The sequence below is a fragment of the Ursus maritimus genome, unplaced genomic scaffold, assembly GCF_017311325.1.
Source record: "Ursus maritimus isolate PB19 unplaced genomic scaffold, ASM1731132v1 scaffold_29, whole genome shotgun sequence".
NCBI classification, from domain to species: domain Eukaryota; kingdom Metazoa; phylum Chordata; class Mammalia; order Carnivora; family Ursidae; genus Ursus; species Ursus maritimus.
The window spans coordinates 6,038,571-6,059,097 of record NW_024425452.1 but is presented as its reverse complement, the minus strand read 5'-3'; the positions used below and the strand labels follow the sequence as shown (position 1 = coordinate 6,059,097).

The 20,527-nt window shown below is 46.0% G+C and overlaps 1 protein-coding gene across 1 annotated transcript in view; it reads left to right on the top strand.

Annotated features, from left to right (window-relative positions):
• Positions 1–536: 536 nt before the first annotated feature.
• The window catches only part of ADGRF5 (adhesion G protein-coupled receptor F5), a 101,866-nt gene continuing 81,875 nt past the window's right edge, over positions 537–20,527 (top strand). The window contains exon 1 of the mRNA XM_008691823.2: positions 537–1,671. The gene's annotated coding sequence lies outside the window, so the exon portion shown is untranslated. The remainder of the gene's footprint in view (positions 1,672–20,527) is intronic.

Below are 20,527 nucleotides of genomic sequence, written 5' to 3'. Positions count from 1 at the left end.
GGACGCCCAGTAGAGGGGAAAAGTGGGGGAGGAGGGAATGAGAAGGGGGAAAGGGTGGTGGGCTTGGAGATGAGGTGGGAGAGGTTGGCCAGCACCCGGTGCTGAAGGGGCTGGAAGCCACGCAGAAGTGTTTGGCCTTGGGTCCTAGGCCACAGAGCGAGTTGAAGCGTGTGAATCATATCAGGAGGATTTGCATTTAAAAGCAATTATTCTGATTGCGGGGAGGAGAACAGTTTGGAGGTGAGCCGAAGGTCTGCAAGAAGACCACTGGTGTGATAGGTCTGTGGTCCGTGCCTGCTCACACCCCCAACCCAGCATTTTCTGCCCCCCTTGCACCAACTTCTGGGTACACTGAGTTTGAGGCCTGACTGTCACCTCTCCAGACAAAAGGTCGACAGTCTCGCCTCTTTTTTTTTTTTAATTTTATTTATTTATTCGATAGAGATAGAGACAGCCAGCGAGAGAGGGAACACAAGCAGGGGGAGTGGGAGAGGAAGAAGCAGGCTCCCAGCGGAAGAGCCTGGTGTGGGGCTCCATCCCATAACACTGGGATCATGCCCTGAGCCGAAGACAGACGCTTAACCGCTGTGCCACCCAGGCGCCCCGACAGTCCCAGCCTCTTGATAACTCAGCTGGTTAAAACCACGCGCCCATAGTTCCAATCTTCTTCCTATAGCTTCACGGTGTGCAAAAGCTTCGCAGTTGCATAGAGACTGTATTGAAAGGGTTTAATGTTTAATGTTTTGGTTTAATGTTCTGCTGTCACCATCTTGAAATCCTTAATTTGTGGATGAGTGGCCCTGCATTTACATTTTTTACTTTTTTTTTTTTTTTTTTTGCAGAGTCCTGCAAATTATGGAGGGGGTTCTGCTTCTAGCAATCTATGGATGGAAGCCTTCAGATAATTCTTTAAACTCCAAGGCAAAATAGCCGGAGGACGTTAGCGGTTGTCCCAGGGTGAGACACAGAATGTTGCCAGCATTTCCAAAGACAGAAAGGAGAGCGTCTTTCCCTATGATGGCAAACAGACTCTTCAGTTCTGCCCTGACCTGCCTCTCTTCAGTGGCTCTGTAACACAAATGGACTGTGGCCAGAAAATGCTTCAGCCCAGTGGGAGAGGACGAGGGCATTCTCAACTTCTGCAGAGTTAAACACTTGGAGAAATTTCAGGAAGAAAACACTTGGTGAAAGGTAAAGCAAGCTGGCCCATCAGCTCCCTGACTGCTGCTTGGCTCGTTCACATTTTCATGGGTCTTAGCATGTTTCTTCTCCTCTTTCCAGTGGCCAAAGGACAAGTTTAAATTTCTTATTTCCTCTAGGGAGCCTGGAGAAAGGCAACAGGCACCAAATACAGGAAATCATGTGGAGAGGATCTCTTATTTATTACGGTTCCCATATTACTTCCCCTCCCCCAGCCTCCGCCCCCACCTCCAGCCACACTGTGTCTTCCAGCTTTTTCCTGCGGCAGAGAACAGAAGGCAGTTCACCTCTGCTCCCTGAGGTCTGCGTGAGCCCTGAGGTTCTCTGAAGTCTGGTCTCGTGAAACCCCACCCTCCTGTGGTTGTGTGATTGAATGGGAAGCCCTTGAGTTTCCCCTCACCTAAGAGGTTCTTGGGAAGATCTTCAGGACAGGGTCAAATTTTAGGAGGCTGCAAATCACAGAAGAGAAAGGTAGGTCCCTGAATTATTTTCTCCTGTCTTGACGTGAATCAAGCGGCTCTGAAGTAGATGTGTGTGTCCATATGGCTTCTCTAGTTGGTGCCGGGTTTTCAACATGTGTGTCTTGTTGAGATTTACTGATTACTGGACTGTGAGAAAAAATTGTGAGCAGGGAGGTGGCATTCGGGGTTTTTGAATTTGCATGTCTTCGGATAAAGAATGCTACCTAGCATGGTACATAAAACATGAAGCCGATTCTTATTTTCTTGGGAGGGCAAATCTCATTAGAAGTTGCATTTTTTTTTGGCTTCTGCATAAGGGGAAAAAGCTTACCTCCTGCCTTTTTTTTTTTTTTTCCCCAAAACATAGACCCCTATCATGATTTTTTTAAAATTTCTTTCTGAGGTGGGCTTTTTTTTTTTTTAATTTATTTTTTAGTTTTTTTTTTTTTTCCAGTTAAAAATGTACCAGAGTTCACAGAGGATTTCTCACAGAAATAGAAATAGGTGTTTCTAATTTAGAGTACCTATAAGTTATACGGAAACGAGCAAGCATTCTGTTCAGGATCTGGTGGACTTCCATATTAATTTTCCATGTTTGAGAATATGAAACAATTGCTCTCTCTGCGGTTTCCTGAAATTAGATGCGAGTAGTGACAATGTCTATTGAGTGATGGCTGAGAGGCTGATTTTATTTATTCTGTTGTGATAACTGGCTGCCGGGATGGTGCTCACCCCTTAGCTGGTGGGTTTCGTTGGTCGCTATTGAGAACCAAGATAAGGCATCAACAAAGACCTGGAGAGGGGTCAAGCTTTATTCAGATAACAGGACATATTTCTCTGGATTATTTTTTTTGCCTTTTTTTTAATGATTTTTTATTATATTATGTTAGTCACCATACAGTACATCCCCGGTTTCCGATATAAAGTTTTTTGCCTTTTATATCTGTATTGTTTCGTTTTTGTCTTCACAACGAGCCCTTCCTCTGGGAGAAATATTTTATGGTGACTTCACAGAATATCAGTGAATTTACAGCCATTTATTGAACATTGGCTATTTTCCCCAAGCTTATTTAGTTCAGATGCTCGTCATTTCTTGCGACTTATGAATTCTACCTTACCACAGTCTCTCTCCATTCCATCCTCCATATTCTACTATAGGGTTCTTGGGAAAATGCAATTCTGATAACGTCACTCTCCTCAGTGAAATATTTCCTCTGCACCCCATTGCTTACCTCCTTGCTACTTAAAGGGTAGTCTGTTCTGGGACCAGCTGCATCACACATCACTTGGAAGCTTATTAGAGATGCAAATTCTCCATTCCCTCCCCAGACTTAGTGAATCTATATTTTAACCAGGTCCTTGGGGGAGTCACATGCACATTAAAGTTTGAGAAGCCCCAACTTAAGGAAGGCAGGCAAGATCTTCTAAATTTATTCCTTTTTATCCCATCCAGCCTTACCTCTCACCACCCTGTCTTTCTGGCTATACGGAGCACCTTCTGTTTCCCCAAGATGTGAGAGCTCTGATGCCTACTACATCTCTGTGTGCTGTTCTCCCTGTTCAGGAGGCCGCCATTCATCTTCTCTACCCAACTTCCATTGCGGCCTGATTAGTCACCCTTCCATCCCCTCATCCAGTCCGCCTCAGACCAAGTATCTCTCAAGTCTGTGCTTTCTGACACTGGGTGAAATGCTTCTGTCATGGCCCTTAGCACATTGTAGTATGACTGCTATGCTTATTTTCATCTGTGAGGGTGACTGGGCTTTTATTTCTGAATCTAGAGCTCTTGAAGCAATGCCAGGTGCAGAACATGTGCTCAGTCCGTGTTTATTAAATTCATGAAGAAATGAAGGAACCAAAGAATGGATATTTTGACTGAAGAGCCCACATTAATTACCAGACTGTGATCTATAGTTTGAAGTTTTCCAAGGAGATTGCCAATCCCCATAATATTTTCCCATGCTGTCTTTTATGAGACTTTGTTGAATTTTTTTCACCAAGTATTTTGAATACCCACTATGTGCGATACCTTTCAGAATTTTTTTTTTTTGGTAGAGGGAGAGAGAGTACATGTGCGTGGGGGTGGAAGGGGCAGAGGGAGAGGGAGATAGAGAATCTTAAGTAGGCTCCATGCTCAGCATGGATCCCAATGCAGGGCTCGATCTCATGACCCTGAGATCATGACCTAAGCCAAAATCAAGAGTTGGACGCTTAGCCGATTGAACCACCAGGCACCGCAAGAATCTATTTCTTTATGTCTCTATGGATAGCCTCTCCCATTAGGTATTTCTCTACCAGTGCCCCTCCTGTCAGAGTCTCTAAGTCAGAGACTTAGAAATTTTTCAGCAACTAGGTACCGAGCACCTGACTCATACCAGACATTGTGCTATGTGGTTGAGGTATGATGGCAAATGACATATACGTGAGTCCCGCCTCCAGGCAGCTCCCCTTACAGAGAACACATTCATTATCATCCTCTATCCCCCTTCTCCTTAAAAGGCATTAAGGAAAACTGAAGTCTGATCTCTAATAAATATTGGCACATCCAGGTGAAGGCATTGGGCACTAGAAGGTAGTGTGATTTAGCAGAAAGAAAGCTGGATTGTGCTTCGGGGCCCTGATTTAGTCCTGTACCCGGAACTCACTTGCCGTGTGAATGAGGGTGGGGCCACATCCAGTCTCTGAACTTTGATTTTTCTCTAATGGTGAGCCAGATACAGAGCTATAAGGAAGAGAAGCTCCTGCCTTCGTGAGCCCATAGAGATGATGATGTCCAGGGAGTCTCTGCACTCACCTTCTCTTATGCTGCACGATGATTGAAAGGCAATGCTCTGTAGTACTCTGAGTCAAGCTGGCGAAGAAGAGATCCGAAGGGAGTCATCGAGTTACTCTGCCATGCTCAGCCAGCAAGCGCAGTGTGGCAGGAGTGCCTAGGGAGCAGTGCCCTGCAGCTTGAAGAGACTCACTCGCCATTAGCTGTTGGGTATAGAGCCGGTTGAAGTAGGGCAGCTAAGGAAGGAGCCTGTGTCATCCTCAGGCAACCTCTGTCTTTGGAAAGCAGCCAGAAGAAGGGAAGAATGTAGCTCTTCCAAGTAGTACGGGACAAATTTAAAAGCTTCAAGACATATAGCCAGTCCCTGACCCTCACTCCAGCAGAGTTACAAAGATTTCCCTTTTCTTTCCACCTAAAGATTTGTGTCTTAACCAGATGTCACCTAGAACCAAATGTTGGGCAGGGCATGGTATACATTGTCCCCATGCTTGGTGCTCCCATGGGACACCTGGAAAGTCTGGAAGGAAACCAGCGTCTTCTCTTTGTTCTCCAGTCACAACCACCAGCTTAGTCTGAAACAAACTGCTTGGGCAATTCCAGGTAATGACTCTTTCCATCTTCAAGCCCTCTTGTCTTGCTCTCTCATCATCTGGAGCTTCCAAAGGAAATGCCCCCTGGACCTCCTGGATTCCTTCTTGCTTCCTGTTACTTATCCATCTCTTTGCCTCCATACTTCCTGCATACCTGCCTTGGCAATAGTTGCCTTTCAGCAGCCAAAGTGTTCTCTGCGGATCATTTCCTAACCTTTCAGGTTAACATTAATCTCTGTTAGTAAGCGCAAGTTGTACCAACAAGAAGGTCAACCTGCATATGGGTTTCTAACGACCTCCCACCAATTTCACAATGTACCTGAGATCAACCTTGGCTGTACCTGGTCAACATTTCTTTGTTAATCAGAGGCATGTGGTGGGCTAGAAAGAGGGAGACCTGGTTTTGAACCTCCCTTCTGCCAATTCCTTTTGTAAGTAGCTGTGTCTTGCCAAGTCTTAGTTTCATTTCTGGAAATGCAGATAATCTTTAGTACACAAGGTCGTAGAGATTAATTAGCTTCAGTACTCATGTGTTGCCTCAAGACATACATCAGATCTTAAAAGAGGAGGCTGGCCAATGTGGTGAAAATGGGAAAATTGTCATTTGCAGACTTGTTGAAGGAACCAGGAGATATTCAAAGTAAAAAGTTGGTCTCATAGCACGTGGAGATTGCCTTCAAATATTTAAAGATCGCCCCATGATGAGTGGAAATTATAGGGTAACAGGTTTTAGTTCAATGTGTGGAAGGATTTACCCACCATCAGGACTGTCTAAAACCGGGTGAGCTGCCTTGCGGCGTGGTGAACGCCCTGTCCCAGGCGGTGCGCCAGCCCCCTGTTAGCCCACGGCCCCGCTGTTCCCGAAGGGATGCCCGCGCTGGGTGGAGTCCGGGTGATGACCTCTAGGTCCTTCCCGCTCAAAGCTACCAGGAGTCTTGTGATGTCAGTTTCCCAACCCAAACCACCAAAGGGGGTTTGCAAAAAAAAAAAAAAAAAAAAAAAAAGGGTGGATGAAAAAAAAAAAAAAAAAAAAAAAAATCAGGCTGTAGAGTGATCATAGTTGCATTTTTACTAAGTCGCCCAACATATCTGCAGCGATCATTTCTAAATAGGGTCTTTGCCACAACAATAGAGCTACAGTGGACTTCCAGGAAAAGCAAAAAAGAAATGAGAACAATGAGGTGGGAAAAGTTCACCCCAAACCACTCTTCTTGGGTTACTCTTTAACTAGATTGTGGGTTCGTTCTTGTGCTGCAAACACATTCTTATTTGATGGAAAATTGCCACATTTTGGTACATTTTCTACCAAACTAGGTTTAGGCAAGTAATAGCAAGACTCCGAGCTTTGTCTCTGATCTCTGCTCTATCCGTAAAACAGAAGCACCACTCTATGAATATGTATCCTTAGCTATTCAGAAATCTAATTTTTAACAGCACAAAATAAATGGTGCTACTGTCCTCTAAATCGTGGGGACCAGGAGTGGGAAACATGGCTCTTGTGGAGAGAGGAGAGCGGACTGGGGCTGTCTCCCTGCTCTGAGCTGAGGTCTTCAGCCATCATTCCCACCCATATTTCCTTTTCTGCTAAATGAGCCCCGTTGATTACAGCCTCTCTGCCGGTTAAGGAGCTGGGGACTTAGAGTAGAGAGAATTTAGCTCAGGTGGGTCCTAGGTGCGTCATCTATTGCTGGGCTGTCCCAGGCTTCTTTGCTAATACTTTAGCCTTCGTGGCCTCAGAAGAACTGGCTGATCATGTGTGCTTGAAGCCTCACATCTTCTGCAGTCACTCGGGGAGCGAATCAGTGTGCCATGCTCTCTTCAGTCTTGTTTTAGAATCCCAGAGCAAAAGAGCGGTGGTCCTTTCCACAGAAATGGGTAACAGCAAATGCTCCATTTTGTCAAAGCCAACTATAATATATATAATTCTCCAGGTTTACCTAGGCTTGCTTTCTTAAAAACAATGTTAAAAAATCCCTTTGAAATATAATCAACTGTGCATGGCAAAATCATAGCAACCCATGCAGACCAGTGTGTTTATTTTTAGACGAACATCAGCCTGGCCAGCATAGCAAAGCAACTGTCTAATGTCCAAACTATGGCCCTGGGAATTTCCTCTAACAAGGCTGTGTTTCCGTGCATTGTTACAGTACAAAGGGCAGGAGGCCTGAGTGGAAGGCTCATGGTAACCCCGCCCAGAGAGAGATCTGGAACCTGTCATTCCCTCAGTCTACATGGTCCTGAGTGCCGGGGTCAACATGGAGGTCGCCCGCCAGCTCTGGGCAGATGCAAATGAGTAGACATGTATGATTATTTCATCTAAAAATATCCCAGAGACCCGTGATGGCATTTCAAAAGTAAAGGCTCAACTTTCTATTGGCAGCCAAGGATCTAATCTTCACCTGTGCTGTGAAGTGGATTCTGGTCTAGCTCAGAAACAGGGATGCTATTCAAAGATCCTGCATTTGACCACAATTAACAAAGGAGTTGTCAATCATTTTGTAGTAAAAAAGCATCCATGCACATTCATATAGACACACACACACACACACACACACACGGAGAACAGGTATCAGAATCACCCGGATCTTTGCTATTATCCTAGGCCGGTTTCTGTTCCTTGATTTATTTATCTACAAAATGGGTGCAACAAAACTCATGTCCTATTAGTTTTGGGAAGGAATAAGGTACAATATTACAAATAAACTGACTCAAACTAGACTTCTGCTAAAGTTTTGCATTTGGGGCCTAATATGCTTTGAGCACCTTACAAGAAATTACTGTCAAAATACTTACCATCAAATCTCCGGAGGTTTTGGTTGTTGTTGTTTTGGGGGTTGCTTTTTTGGTTTTGTTCGTTTGATCTTTTCTTATTATTTTTTTGCCGCTAGAGAAAAAGAAGCCTAATCTGTTACTTCATTGGCAGGTGTTCTAGTCGAGTTGTCCTGTCTTTGTCAAGCTGTCCCTAACGCTGGGGAAAGTCGCTGCATTAGTACTCGAGGTTGTAACACTTAGGGTTGTATCTGGGGGTCACTGTGGGAGATGAAGGGGTAGGTCTCAGGTCAGCATGTGGCGGCCTCAACCCACTCTTTGTAGGGTCTGCGACCTGCATTCCAGCAGCACTGTGTGGGGCTGGGGCCCCTGCCAGATCAAAGGCCCGAGGGGCAAGGGGACACAGGGCAGCCCTGAGCTGGGATTGTGGGACTCCGCTAGTAGGTGGATGTCCAGCCCCCCCTCCAGGTCTGCAGATGCAGGAAAAGGTGTTCTAGCCCTTTGGTGAAAATGCGAGAATGTTGTGAAAAACGCCTTTATGGATTGTTTTGTTTGCAAGTGTTTATTATCAGACACCCCTCAGGAGTTCACAGGGCAGGTTGCGAATGTCCGAATGTCAGAAGTGGGGCCTGGGAATTTCCTTCTACAAAGGCCCTGCTTCCTCTCTTTGTTAGTCCTCAGAGAACAAGTGGAAGCATTACTAGAGATCCTGACTTAACCCTTTCTCCTGTCCACCCCTCCCGTGTCCCCACATCACAGAACAATCATGCTTCCAGCCTGTTAAGAAGCAGAGAAATTTCGGGGCCCGTGTGTGCACCTGCAGATTTACGTGCATGTGTGCATGTGTGTGTCAGTGTGTGTGTGTGTTGGTGAGGAAGACATAGATAATAAAGCACAAAGCGTGTCATTTTAAAAGCTTTCATTCAGTATCATAACATGCACCCCATCATGGTTTAGACCAGGTAAAATTTCTACTTTCTTTACCATCTCTGCTTTCCTGTAAAAAGGCTGACCCAGGTTTAGTTCCCTGTCCCCGGAGCAGGACCCTTCTAGAATGATAGTTGCTGTTCTCATCTGGGATCCGCTTATTGCCTAACGTGGGACACCATGATTTGAAGAAGCAATCAACCCAGTGGTTTATTGACCTTACGCTACATACCTAAGCTCTACTGGGCACCAAGGGGAAGCCGAAGTTCTGCCTGTGAGAAATGTCAAGAATATGTAACATTTACACACATATATAGACACACACTCGTGTGTTATAAGTGAGGATGCAAAGAAGCCAGCTAACTGTAGAGTCTACGTCTGGGGCGATCAGAAGAGTTACACGAACTCTCACCCAGCTGGAGACTCTAAGTATCTCCAGGGACGTTTTCACAGTGTCTCCACTGTCCACAAATCTCCAAACACCAGCATGACCGAGTGCATGAGTGCACATAGCCACACATGCGTACATTCTTGCACCCACACGCATCACTCCCAGGAGATAGCGTGCCTTCCCAGAGGAAATAACTCCCTTGCTTTCTCACACCAACTCCATGAAAGGATCAGCTTCAACACCCATCTCTTCCTCCCCCTTTCCTGTCTCAAGAGATGACCTTTCCCGCATCCAGAGCTCCGCTCTCCTCGCCCCCTCCATCCCCCCACCAACCCCAGTGACCTCACTACTGTCCTCTCTGATTGGCTCTTTCCCGTTATCCTTGAATCCTACACAGGTCCTTCTCATTTGAAAACAACAGGAACAGCAAATCTTCCCCAACCCCATACTGCTTCTCATCTTCCTTTGCTTTTGCCAAATACATTTTTGAAGAATTTTGGATGTGCCCGTCTTCACGTCATCACCAAGCACTCACCCTGCAAACCGCCAGGTCTGTCTTCTCATCTGCCCTCCCCCGTACACGCTGGTGAATGCTCTTGCCCAGATTCTCTCCGACCTCTGTGTCCCTGAACCTATCGCATTTCATTGCCCACAGCACCTGTTCTTGACGACAGCCTCCCCCAGTCTAGTCCCTGCCTGCTGGGGCCCCACAGTCTCCCTCCTGCTTCTCTCACTGAGCCTTCTCCGTTTTCTTTGTAAGTCCTTTCCCTCTGCTGTGTCCTCACCTTCCCGATGGCTGTGATCTGGACCCCCTTCTCTTCTCCATCTACACCACCTCCCCGCCGCACTCCATTTCTCTGTCTAGAGTCCTCTTTTCTCCTTTCTTCGTCAAGTAAACTGTTTGCCCTCCAGAGCCCATTTTAAATGCTACCCAGTGACTTCTTTTTGAGGGCCCCCCATCCATGTGCACAACTCACCTCTCTTCTAGCTGTTGGCACAGCAGTTCCCCAAGCCTCTGTTAGAGGTCTTGTGTATTTGTATTCACAGCAGTCGTTCACTTGCACGTTCTCCCAGGAGGCAGGGGTGACGTCTTACTCATCCTTTTATTCCCAGCCCCTGGCTTGGTACCCAGCACAGGTTTTCAACCCATGTTTGATAGAGAATTGGGAATGTAAAAGTATCCTTTCACAGACATTTTGGTAAGCTCATCCCTGAGCTTGAATAACACCTGTACTGTTTTGTTATGGATGTATTAGGAAGCTTTGCTTTTAATATAATTTTTAAAAAGATTTATTTATTTATTTATTTATTTATTTGAGAGAGAGAGGAGGAGAGGGGCAGAGAGAGACCAGCAAATTCCCCTTTGAGCACAGAGCCTGATGCAGGTCTCAATCCCAGGACCCCGAGATCATGACCCGAGCTGAAATCAAGAGTCGGACGCTCAACCCAGAGTCACCCAGGCGCCCCTGATTTTAATATAATTTTTAAAGCTAAGCTATGCACATTTAGGATACTAACAATACTTCACTTTTCCCCCAAAATCGAAATCACAATTCTTAACCCTTCCTATTTGAGTTTTCAGTCCCTGTTTAAGTGACAGCTTGGACTTCATGTTGAATTTAAATTTCCCTCGGGGAGAATTTGTGAATGTGTCCTGAACGACAGTGTAAGTTCATGCACCTGAAGGGGGGGCCGTGTTAGAAGAGCACCGACAGTTTGTCGAGGTCGCCGCTTCACGGGGAGGCTGGCATTACGTAAACCGCACCTTCAGACCATTTGAAGCCAGAGAAGGATTCGCACAGTTGTCTGCAGGAGGACTGCGGAAGCCTGCACCCGCGGTCGGTGCAGAATCCAGCCGACCTCTGTCCCCCGGGAGCGTGCCGGGCAGGACCGCGCTTCGAGGACAGAGCCTGAGGCTCCCCCAACTCCGCATCCTCCCCGGGGCCAGCAGGAGAGACTAGGGGACTGCGCGTTATTTTGCAGACTCTCATCCCCTTAAAATCTCTATGTTGGGTTTTTGTGATAATGTGTGGAAAATATGAGCACAAGAGAACTAGCCATCGCCCGCAAACGGACTAGAGCACTGGGCAAAACACAGATAGCCAGGCTCCACCCGGACCTTTTCCCACCTGTGTGTGCAGGCAGGTGGGAATGAGGCCGGGGTAGGGGGCAGTGTGCAGAGTACAGGCTTTTCAAACAGCATGCGAGATGGTGCTTCCCAGGTCTGACGCACACCGAGCTGTGCCGCAAGTCACAATATTTAGAAATATCTGCCAGCTTGTGTTTAGAAAAGTGTTTGCGCTGGTGGCGTAAGGGGCCCCTCCCTGCATTCCTCTGGGCAGGTTAATAGTTTGGCCATCTGAGCTCATCTTTGCAGGGACCTTCTTCCCGGCAAAGTTATAACCCTTCTCTGAGCTACAGGTTTGGAGGAGAATCCTACACTGCTTTGTACCATGGCTCACAGAATCATGTGTTTAACTCTTGGTGTCTTTATGTCTTGGCAGTTTGTCTTAGAGCACAAAAGAGTGTAGTGACAGGACCTGGGATTGGGGTTCGGATTCTGGCTCAAATTCTTCACTTTGTTTGCCCTCCAATCTGTATAGTTTTTAAACGAGGCTTGGCAAATTGATGGACTGTTCTAAGCCTCCCTCTCTCCGACGGGGGTGGCTAAGTGGTTTAAAGATTGTTGTGAAAATTAAATGACATCGTGCATGAACAATTTCTTAAAAAGGGCTCAGCCTAGACCCTGTGGCGGGGTTGGTTCTCCCCTACAGACAGCGATTAATAATAACAACAGAAATATCATCGACACCAGCAACTGAGGAACAGAGAGATTAAATAATTTGCTCAAATTTACATAGCTAGTAAAGGGTAGAACTTGGACTTGAACCCAGGTACTCCCGTGCTAGAGCCCATGCTCTTAACCTCTTCCAGCACCTCTGATCCTGTGCCATCTCGACGATTCATTCATAACAAACATTGAGCGCTCGCCTACTCTGTGCCCAGCACTGGCTGGTGCCGGGCACTCCACAGTAGACAGATGGGGTCCTGCCTTGGGCGTGAGGGTGGGGAAAGGGGGGATCACAAATAGACCATTCCAGGGCAGTGCGGTAAGGGCTTTGACAGAGGGCAGCGAGGGACAGAGGTGTACCAGAGGGAGTCAGAGGCAGCCTCTCGCAGGGAATGACCTTGACCTGGACCTTGAAGGCCAACGGGAGTTAGACAAGTGAAAATGGAAGAAGGAGGCAGTTCTGGGCAGAGGCTGGAGAACACAGAGCTTGCAGGGCACTGAGGGGATTCCAGGGGAGAGAGGAAGATGAGGACAAAGTGGCAGAGGGAGGTGAAGCTGGATATGTAGGCAGAAGCCCTAAAGATTAAGGGTTTTAGCTGATGGTAATTGTGTCATTTTGAGAAAAGGAGAGATTCTCCGTGAACTAAGCCAGCAACTCCCCAATCTGTCAACGTTTCTCTAAACATACATGGAGCTTTTGATTCAACAGGCCTAGGCCTGGGGACTAGGCAACAGTATTTTTCTCAAAAAAAAAAAAAATCATGCTCTATCTCGTGGTTATTAAACTTTTGTGCACCTCAGAATCACCTCTGGAAAGCTTGTTTAAACACTGATCACTGGGCCCACCGCCCAGGATTTTAGAACCTGGAGGTCTGGGTGGTCTCAAGAATTGGCATTTCTAACAAATTCCCCCGGGTGGTGTTCGTGCTACTGGTTTGTGGTCCTGCAGAGCAGGATCTCTGATCATATAGCCAAGAACTTAGACCAAATTATTTATTCGTGATTCTTTTTTAAATTTTTAAAATTTAAATCCAATTTAGTTAACATATAGTGTATTATTAGTTTCAGAGGTAGAGTTCGGTGATTCATCAGTTGCATACAACACCCAGTGCTCATCACATCACGTGCCCTACTTCATGCCCATCACCCCGTTACCCCATCCCTCCACTCTCCTCCCCTCCGGCGGCCCTCAGTTCCTTCCCTATAGTTAAGTCTTTTAATAGTTTGCTTCCCTCTCTGTTTTCATCTTATTTTATTTTTCCTTCCCTTCCCCTATGTTCATCTGTTTTGTGTGATTCTTTTAAGGAAAGGTTTTGTTTTGTTTTGTTTTAAGATTTTATTCATTTATTTGTCAGAGAGAGAGCACAAGCAGGGGGAGTGGCAGACAAAGGGAAAAGCTGGCTCCCCGTTGAACAAGGAACCCTGTGCAGGACTTGATCCCAGAAACCTGGGATCGAGACCTGAGCCAAAGGCAGACACTTAACCGACTGAGTCACCCAAGCATCCCTGTTTTGTGTGATTCTTAAGCTGCATTAAAATTTGAAAACTCCTTCTTTTCTCTAATGCTCCTTTAACTTCTGAATGTTTCTGTAGTTGAAGAAACTTTAATCCAAATATTCCCGAAATTCTGGTTGATTCTGATCTGTAAGTGGTCAAAATACGGTGACTTGTAGGTTTCATTGGAATTTCAAAAATCAACCCTTTGAAACTTCTGTTTGCAAAGCAGGAAGTCATTTGTTGCCCAGAGCAAACACTTATGTGAAGGGTTTGCCCCTTTGGAGGCTTAGAGCCTCAGCTTTGGAGCACGTTTCTCTACCTTTTAAAACAGTTTGAATCTGAGTCTTTACGGAATGGGCTGTGAATGTGAAAATAGGCGACCTGTGTCTTTGAGTGTGGCCAGCTGGCTAAGGCCAACAGATAGCCCAACGGTTGTTATTTCCTCCCTGATAGATAAGGCAGGAAGAGGCTGGGGAATACAAAGTCACCTCAAACAAGGGAGGAGTGAAAGGATGGATGGAGAAGAAAGGATCCTGGGAGCTTCATGTTTCCCTCTGCTTACAAAACAAAGCAAAACAAAAAAACCCTACCTTTCTTAATGTCGTTGCCACAAACTAAATTTTTCACACCAAAGACTGAGAAGAAAAAAATTGGTGTGCAAAATAGCAAGTGGCCAAATTAATAATTATTAACACAAGTGATGGCTCAAAGTGAGGCTCCCAGGAGCAGAAATAGACACAAGTCATAAAAAACCAAGTTTCTGTGAGGGTTTGATGAGCTATCCAGTAGCTTAAATTTCTTTATCCATAGTATTTTTTTTTAAAGATTTTATTTATTTATTCGACAGAGATAGAGACAGCCAAGGAGAGAGGGAACACAAGCAGGGGGAGTGGGAGAGGAAGAAGCAGGCTCATAGCGGCGGAGCCTGATGTGGGGCTTGATCCCAGAACGCCGGGATCACGCCCTGAGCCGAAGGCAGATGCTTAACCGCTGTGCCACCCAGGCGCCCTCTTTATCCATAGTATTAAAATGCAAACACCATTCTGAATAACTCAGAGCATCTAGACATCCTCATCCATCCAAAGCAGATTCAATTCCATTAACGGTCTCTGTTGCATATAGAACAAATGGGCTAAATACACATTGTAGGATTTTTTCAATACTACCCTATTTTGCCCCTTAGTTTACCAGTGAAATTAGTGGAGTTCTGCATTCCATATCCTCACAACAAAATTCCACATTTAACGAAAGTCACCTTTGAGTTTTGAAGCGATGAGTTCAAGGGAGAGTTACTAAAAATAATTAAAATGAGCAGTAATTGTATAAAAAGGAAATTAGCAGAACATGACTTTCATTGAGCCCAAGGAACAATAAATTTGGATTAATTTGCTCTTTCCCCTCATTTATTTAATTTCTACATAGGGATTTTAGTTGAAGTCCCCCAAAGTTATCAGTTTGTTTGTCTGCTTAGTTGCTCTGAGCTCCCACAAGCTCACGGGGCAGCCAGTGTCCTCCCATTTCCTGATGCCCCCGCCACAACTTTGAACTACCTCGGTTCCAATCCCTGCCTGCAGTCAATCCGGACCGCTGGAGCTTGACCAGTCAACACCTATTAAAGCAAGATTTCCACCCCTACAGGTAGTTAAGATTCACACACACACACATACACACACACACACACACACACACACACACACTTTATTGCCCTTCTGCTTTATGTTGCTACATAGCACTTTTGCTCATCTGATATATAACTTATTTGTTTATTGTCTGGATTACTGGCAGAAAAGAAATGATGGTGTCAAAGGCTAACTGAAAAGCTGTAGGCAGTTAAGTCAACAGGACATGAGCAGACATCAAGAAGCCCATGGTCGTGTCCCCCAGGGCACAGAGGGGCAAGAAGTTTGATGTTGGGGTGTCAGAAGAGCCTGGCAAGATCTGCGGCTGGCATAGGCGTTCCCCAGTACTGGCCTGAGGGTGGAGGAACCCAGCGCTGTCCAAACTGCAGCCTGGCAAGGAAGGGAGGGAGCAAATACCTGGCTCCCCTTTCTTTCCATCCTGCAGTCTCCTGCTGGGATCTCCCACCTTCCCATTCTTCCCACTGCCCTCCAAGATGACAAGGTGCTGCAGGATGTGGGATAGACCTCCTGCGCACAGAGCAGGGGAGAGAAAGGTGGAGAGGGACCTGGAGGCTCGCCAGCACTCTTCCCCAACTAGATTGTAAACTCCTACGGGACAGCTATTTAAGTCACTGCTTATCTCCACGGGGTAGGTTAGTGTCTGGAGCATTGGTTTTCGTCGATATTTGCTGAATGAATGAAGATGTATGGCTTACAAGAAGAAACACATGAAAAGAGGATTTGAGTAACACAGAGTGTGCGAAGCACATCTGCACCGTGGCTTTTATCATCTTTAAATCCACCCTTGCTCATAATGCTTTCGTGGGAAGGGATGTTTTGAAGGGCAGGCAGACCTGGCAGAAAAGAAGGAGAGGATACCTGGCATCTAACTGCACACATATTACACTAATAAGTTATCCAGAAGTTCACTTTATACATTTCTAAACTCTTGCTCGCCGCAGAGCTAGGTTTGATGAACGATAGATGGCCCCCAGGGCTGTCCATCCAGCAGCACAACTACCATGGTCTGAAGGCGGTGCTCTGGGATCCACAGACGCTAGGGTCCCGGGAGCGGTCGGCCCCCAGCCACCCCACCCCAGGCAGGACACAGGGCCTCGGACATGAGGCAGTTCTGGGTTCCATCCTCTCCAAATCAGCTCTGAGACGGAGTTTCTTTTTTTCTCTCTCTCTTTTTTTAAATTTATTTTTTTATAATAATTTTTTATTATGTTATGTTAGTCACCATACAGTATAGCCTTAGTGTTTGATGTAATGTTCCATGATTCATTATTTGCGTATAACACCCAGTCTCTTTTTTTAAATTTAAATTCACTTAGCCAACTTACAGTACATCATTAGTTTCCAATATAGTGTTCAATAATTCAACAGTTATGTATAACTCTCGGTGCTCATCACGTCACGTGCCCTCCTTAATGCCCATCACCCACTTACCCCATCCCCCACCCACCTCCCCTCCAGAAACCCTCAGTTTGTTTCCTAGAGTTTAGAGTCTCTCATGGTTTTTCTTCCTCTCTGATGACTTCCTATTCAGTTTTCCCTCCTTTACAGTATGATTCTCTGGGCTGTTTCTTACATTCCACATATGAGTGACTTTCTTATACTCTACATAGGAGTGAAACCATCTGATAATTGTCTTTCCCTGACCGACTTATTTTACTCAGCATAATACCCTCCAGTTCCATCCACATTGAAATAAATGGCAAGATTTCATCCTTTTTGATGGCTGAGTAATATTTTATATATATATATATATGCGCCACATGAGATGGAGTTTCTTGTCTGTAAAATGGGACAACAATGGCTCCTCCCTTTCAGAGCTGTGGAGGCTTGCTTGGAGCTTGACCCACGGCCTGACAGCGTGTAAACACTTGGTAGTAACTGGAAGGATCATTTCTTTCTTTCTTTTTTTTTTTAAAGATTATTTATTTATTTATTTATTTGACAGAGAGAGAGAGACAGCCAGTGAGAGAGGGAACACAGGCAGGAGAAGAGGGAGAGGAAGAAGCAGGCTCCCAGCAGAGCATGGAGCCCGATGTGGGGCTTGATCCCAGGGACCTGGGATCAGGCCCTGAGCCGAAGACAGACACTTAACCACTGAGCCACCCAGGCGCCCCCGGAAGGATCATTTCTGGTGCAAGATAGGGGCTTCAATCTTGAGAGCGGAAGGTGGAAGGCTCTGCTTTCTGCGTTGGAGCCATTCCCGCATGGTCTTGATTAGAGAGGGGGAGTCAGGAGGTAATAGCACAGCCGGCCCCAGAGGACTGCTTCACCCCCAGCCCCAAGCAGGGCTTCCTGCTTCCTTCCTTCAAGTCAAGTGAAGCTGAAGCTGGTTTCCCTTCTGACCCCTGGTCAGAGCCACACACTTCTTTTTTTTCAGGTGGCCTGGGAGGCTCAGAACCGTGCTGAGAAAGAGGAGTGTGTGGCTCTTCCTTCCTCTGGCCGGGGAGCAGTCTCCAGAGGGAGCTGAAGTGAGGAGCAGGTGGGGGCCTCGGGGCAGGGGGAAAGGCGAGGTCATCTTCCCTCGGAGGAGATGGGAAATGCCTTGGTGAGTCTTGGAATTCACAAGGGCTTCCTTCTCCGGCTCTCCCCCACTTCTCTTTGGAACGGCTTCCTCCGCCCTCTTTGAGTCTGTACCCCTGAAAGGACTGCTCCCAGATGATGCTAGTGAATGAAGAGAGAAGGAGCAACCCTCAGACACCAAGGTCTCCCAGGCTTGAGTGAGGAGTTTGCAAGAGACCCTCTGGACTTGGTGGCCCCAAGGGCGGCATGTGGGGGGACCCCCTAGTTGCAGGCAATAAGGTGATACCCCATCTGTAGAGAGTTTAAAATCAGTCATAAAACCACTAAAAGCCTTTTTTTTTTTTTTAAGATTTTATTTATTTATTCGACAGAGATAGAGACAGCCAGCGAGAGAGGGAACATAAGCAGGGGGAGTGGGAGAGGAAGAAGCAGGCTCATAGCAGAGGAGCCTGATGTGGGGCTTGATCCCATAACGCCGGGATCACGCCCTGAGCCAAAGGCAGACGCTCAACTGCTGTGCCACCCAGGCGCCCCACTAAAAGCCTTTTAAAATATTATCACCACATGGTAGCAATTCCAACACCGTTGGTGACAAAATACTCTTCCTAAAAAATCTTTTCTTGGTCTAACTTCTAAAGGAGGGCTGCCTTCACGGGTGAATTTCAGCCATATAAGTTCCTAATGATTGTACTTTTATTCCTTAGTTTTAAATAAAGATTGTATTCTATCTAGAAGTTAATTTACAAAACTCTCAGTCGGACAGTGACTCCCAGCACAAAGGGACTCAGCTGCACGTGCTTGTTTCCTTGTAAGTGTCTGAGCTTGTTTCAAGTGCCTCTAGCCCCTGGGCGTGACATGTCCCCCGCATTTGAACAGAGAGAAAAAATAAACAAGGGTTAGCACGGTGGTTGTATAGACGAAGAAGCTGAACGGGAGTTGCTTCAACTCTATTACTCTATGGGACCACATGGAGTTTTTATTTGTGTTTAAAATTTAAAATGGTGAAGGGTTGCCTGGCTGGCTCAGTTAGTTAAGCAGCCAACCCTTCGTTTCAGCTAAGGTCACGATCTCAGGGTCCTGGGATCGAGCCTCCCATTGGGCTCTGAGCTCAGCGGGCAGTCTGCCTGGGATTATCTCCCTCTCCCTATTCTTGTGCTCACTTGCTCACTCTCTCTCAATAAATAAATAAATAAATAAATAAATAAATAAATCTTCAAAAAGATTTTTTTAAATAAATAAATAACATTTAAAACAGCGAAGGAGAGTACGACCTGCAAATTTTATTCTTTGCATTTGGCAGATGCAAAATTCACCTCCCCCTTAAGTGTTCTATTGAATTTTAATATTTTAAAGTGAAATGCTTTCTTTTTTAGCTGTTTTAAATCTGAATAAGTTAATCAAGAGAATAAGGATTATTACTGAAAATAAGGTTCTCATCGTTCTCATACTCAAGAGGGAGGCATCAGTAAGAGATCTGGTGCAGACATCAACCATGCCCGATGCCTCCACGGTCCAGAATTCCCTGCACTGATCACCACCTTCTTCACTCTGATTTTGCGATGCACAGAAGTAGGTGTGTGTGTGTGTGTGTGTGTGTGGGGGGGGGGGTGTGTTTAGGGAACCAATTCTCTCTTTAAGTCATTTCTTGGTTCCTGGAAAATTTCGTTTAATTAATTAATTTATTTATTTTTATTATGATATGTTAGTCACCACACAGTACATCATTAGCTTTTGATGCAATGTTCCATGATTCATTGTTTGCGTCTAACACCCAGTGCTCCGTGCAACACGTGCCCTCCTTACTACCCTTCGCTGGGCTAATCATAAAAGTATACGCAAATATTGTTCCTCTTAGAGCACGTAAATAATCCCTGGGCGGGCTCCTGATGCAGAAGGTGACTCTAGCACTTGAGAAGGGACAATATGGGAGCATTTCTAACCTACTAGTAAGAGATGCCAGGGCCAGAGGTCCTTCCTAAGAGCGCCCACACTCAGTGAGAGCTCAGCGGGTTCAAGTAAACAGTCCCAGACGCAAGTACACCGAAGTGTGCACACGTTCTGCCACGTAAAGCACAAAGGCCAGCTCTTGATGGCCCTAATGAAAATGGAAAGTTGAACAGCATGAGAGGAATTCAGGAAAGGACTAAAAATAATACATGGTTTTCCCTCTGTTAATGTTCCAGGTCGAATGAGGCAAACTTAAGGAGTGTGGGCCCGGAATAATCATGTAATTGTTGACATGTAGCTGTGTTCTGTGTGCTATGTATCAGACCTAAAAATAGCTTAGTGGTCCCCGGAGGCAGACTTTAATTTGTAGAAGGCAATGTAGTTAGGAGAGGTCTCGAACTTGGAAACTTGGACCCCTCATTGTCCTGGGGCGGGCTGTTGGAGCTGTGGGGGGGTGGGCAACTTTCATGACGCAGGATGACCGTGTGCCCTGACAGTAGGCCATTTCAAAGGACAGTAGCCACGACCGTGAACACCGTTCCCCGAATCTCTTACCCATCTCTTTCTGAAAAACTCAAAAAGTACAGGCTAGTATCCAGAGCACCTTGCCTTTGGGTTACCAACTCGACGACCAGGCCGCCTAGAAGCTCAGACAGACTCGGAGTTTGCCATAATGTTATGGGAAATGAGAAGAGATCAGTGAGTAAACAGGGTACCAAAGCAATGCCGTATCCTCGGCTTAGATTTGGGGAGACAGGAAGACAATAAATCTACGCATAAACCACTCAAAGTGAACAACGAATGCTTTTCCCCAACATTAAAACAAACAACGTGTTTTGAACAGGAGCCATTTTCCTGAGTAATACAGGCACTATCTGGGAATTACGTGCCCTTAACATTTTCTTTAAAAGTAATTTACTACAGGGCTGCATGGGTGGCGCAGTCCGTTAAGTGGCCATCTCTTGATTTCAGCTCAGGTCATGGTCTCAGGGTCCTGGGATTGAGCCCCGCGTCGGGCTCC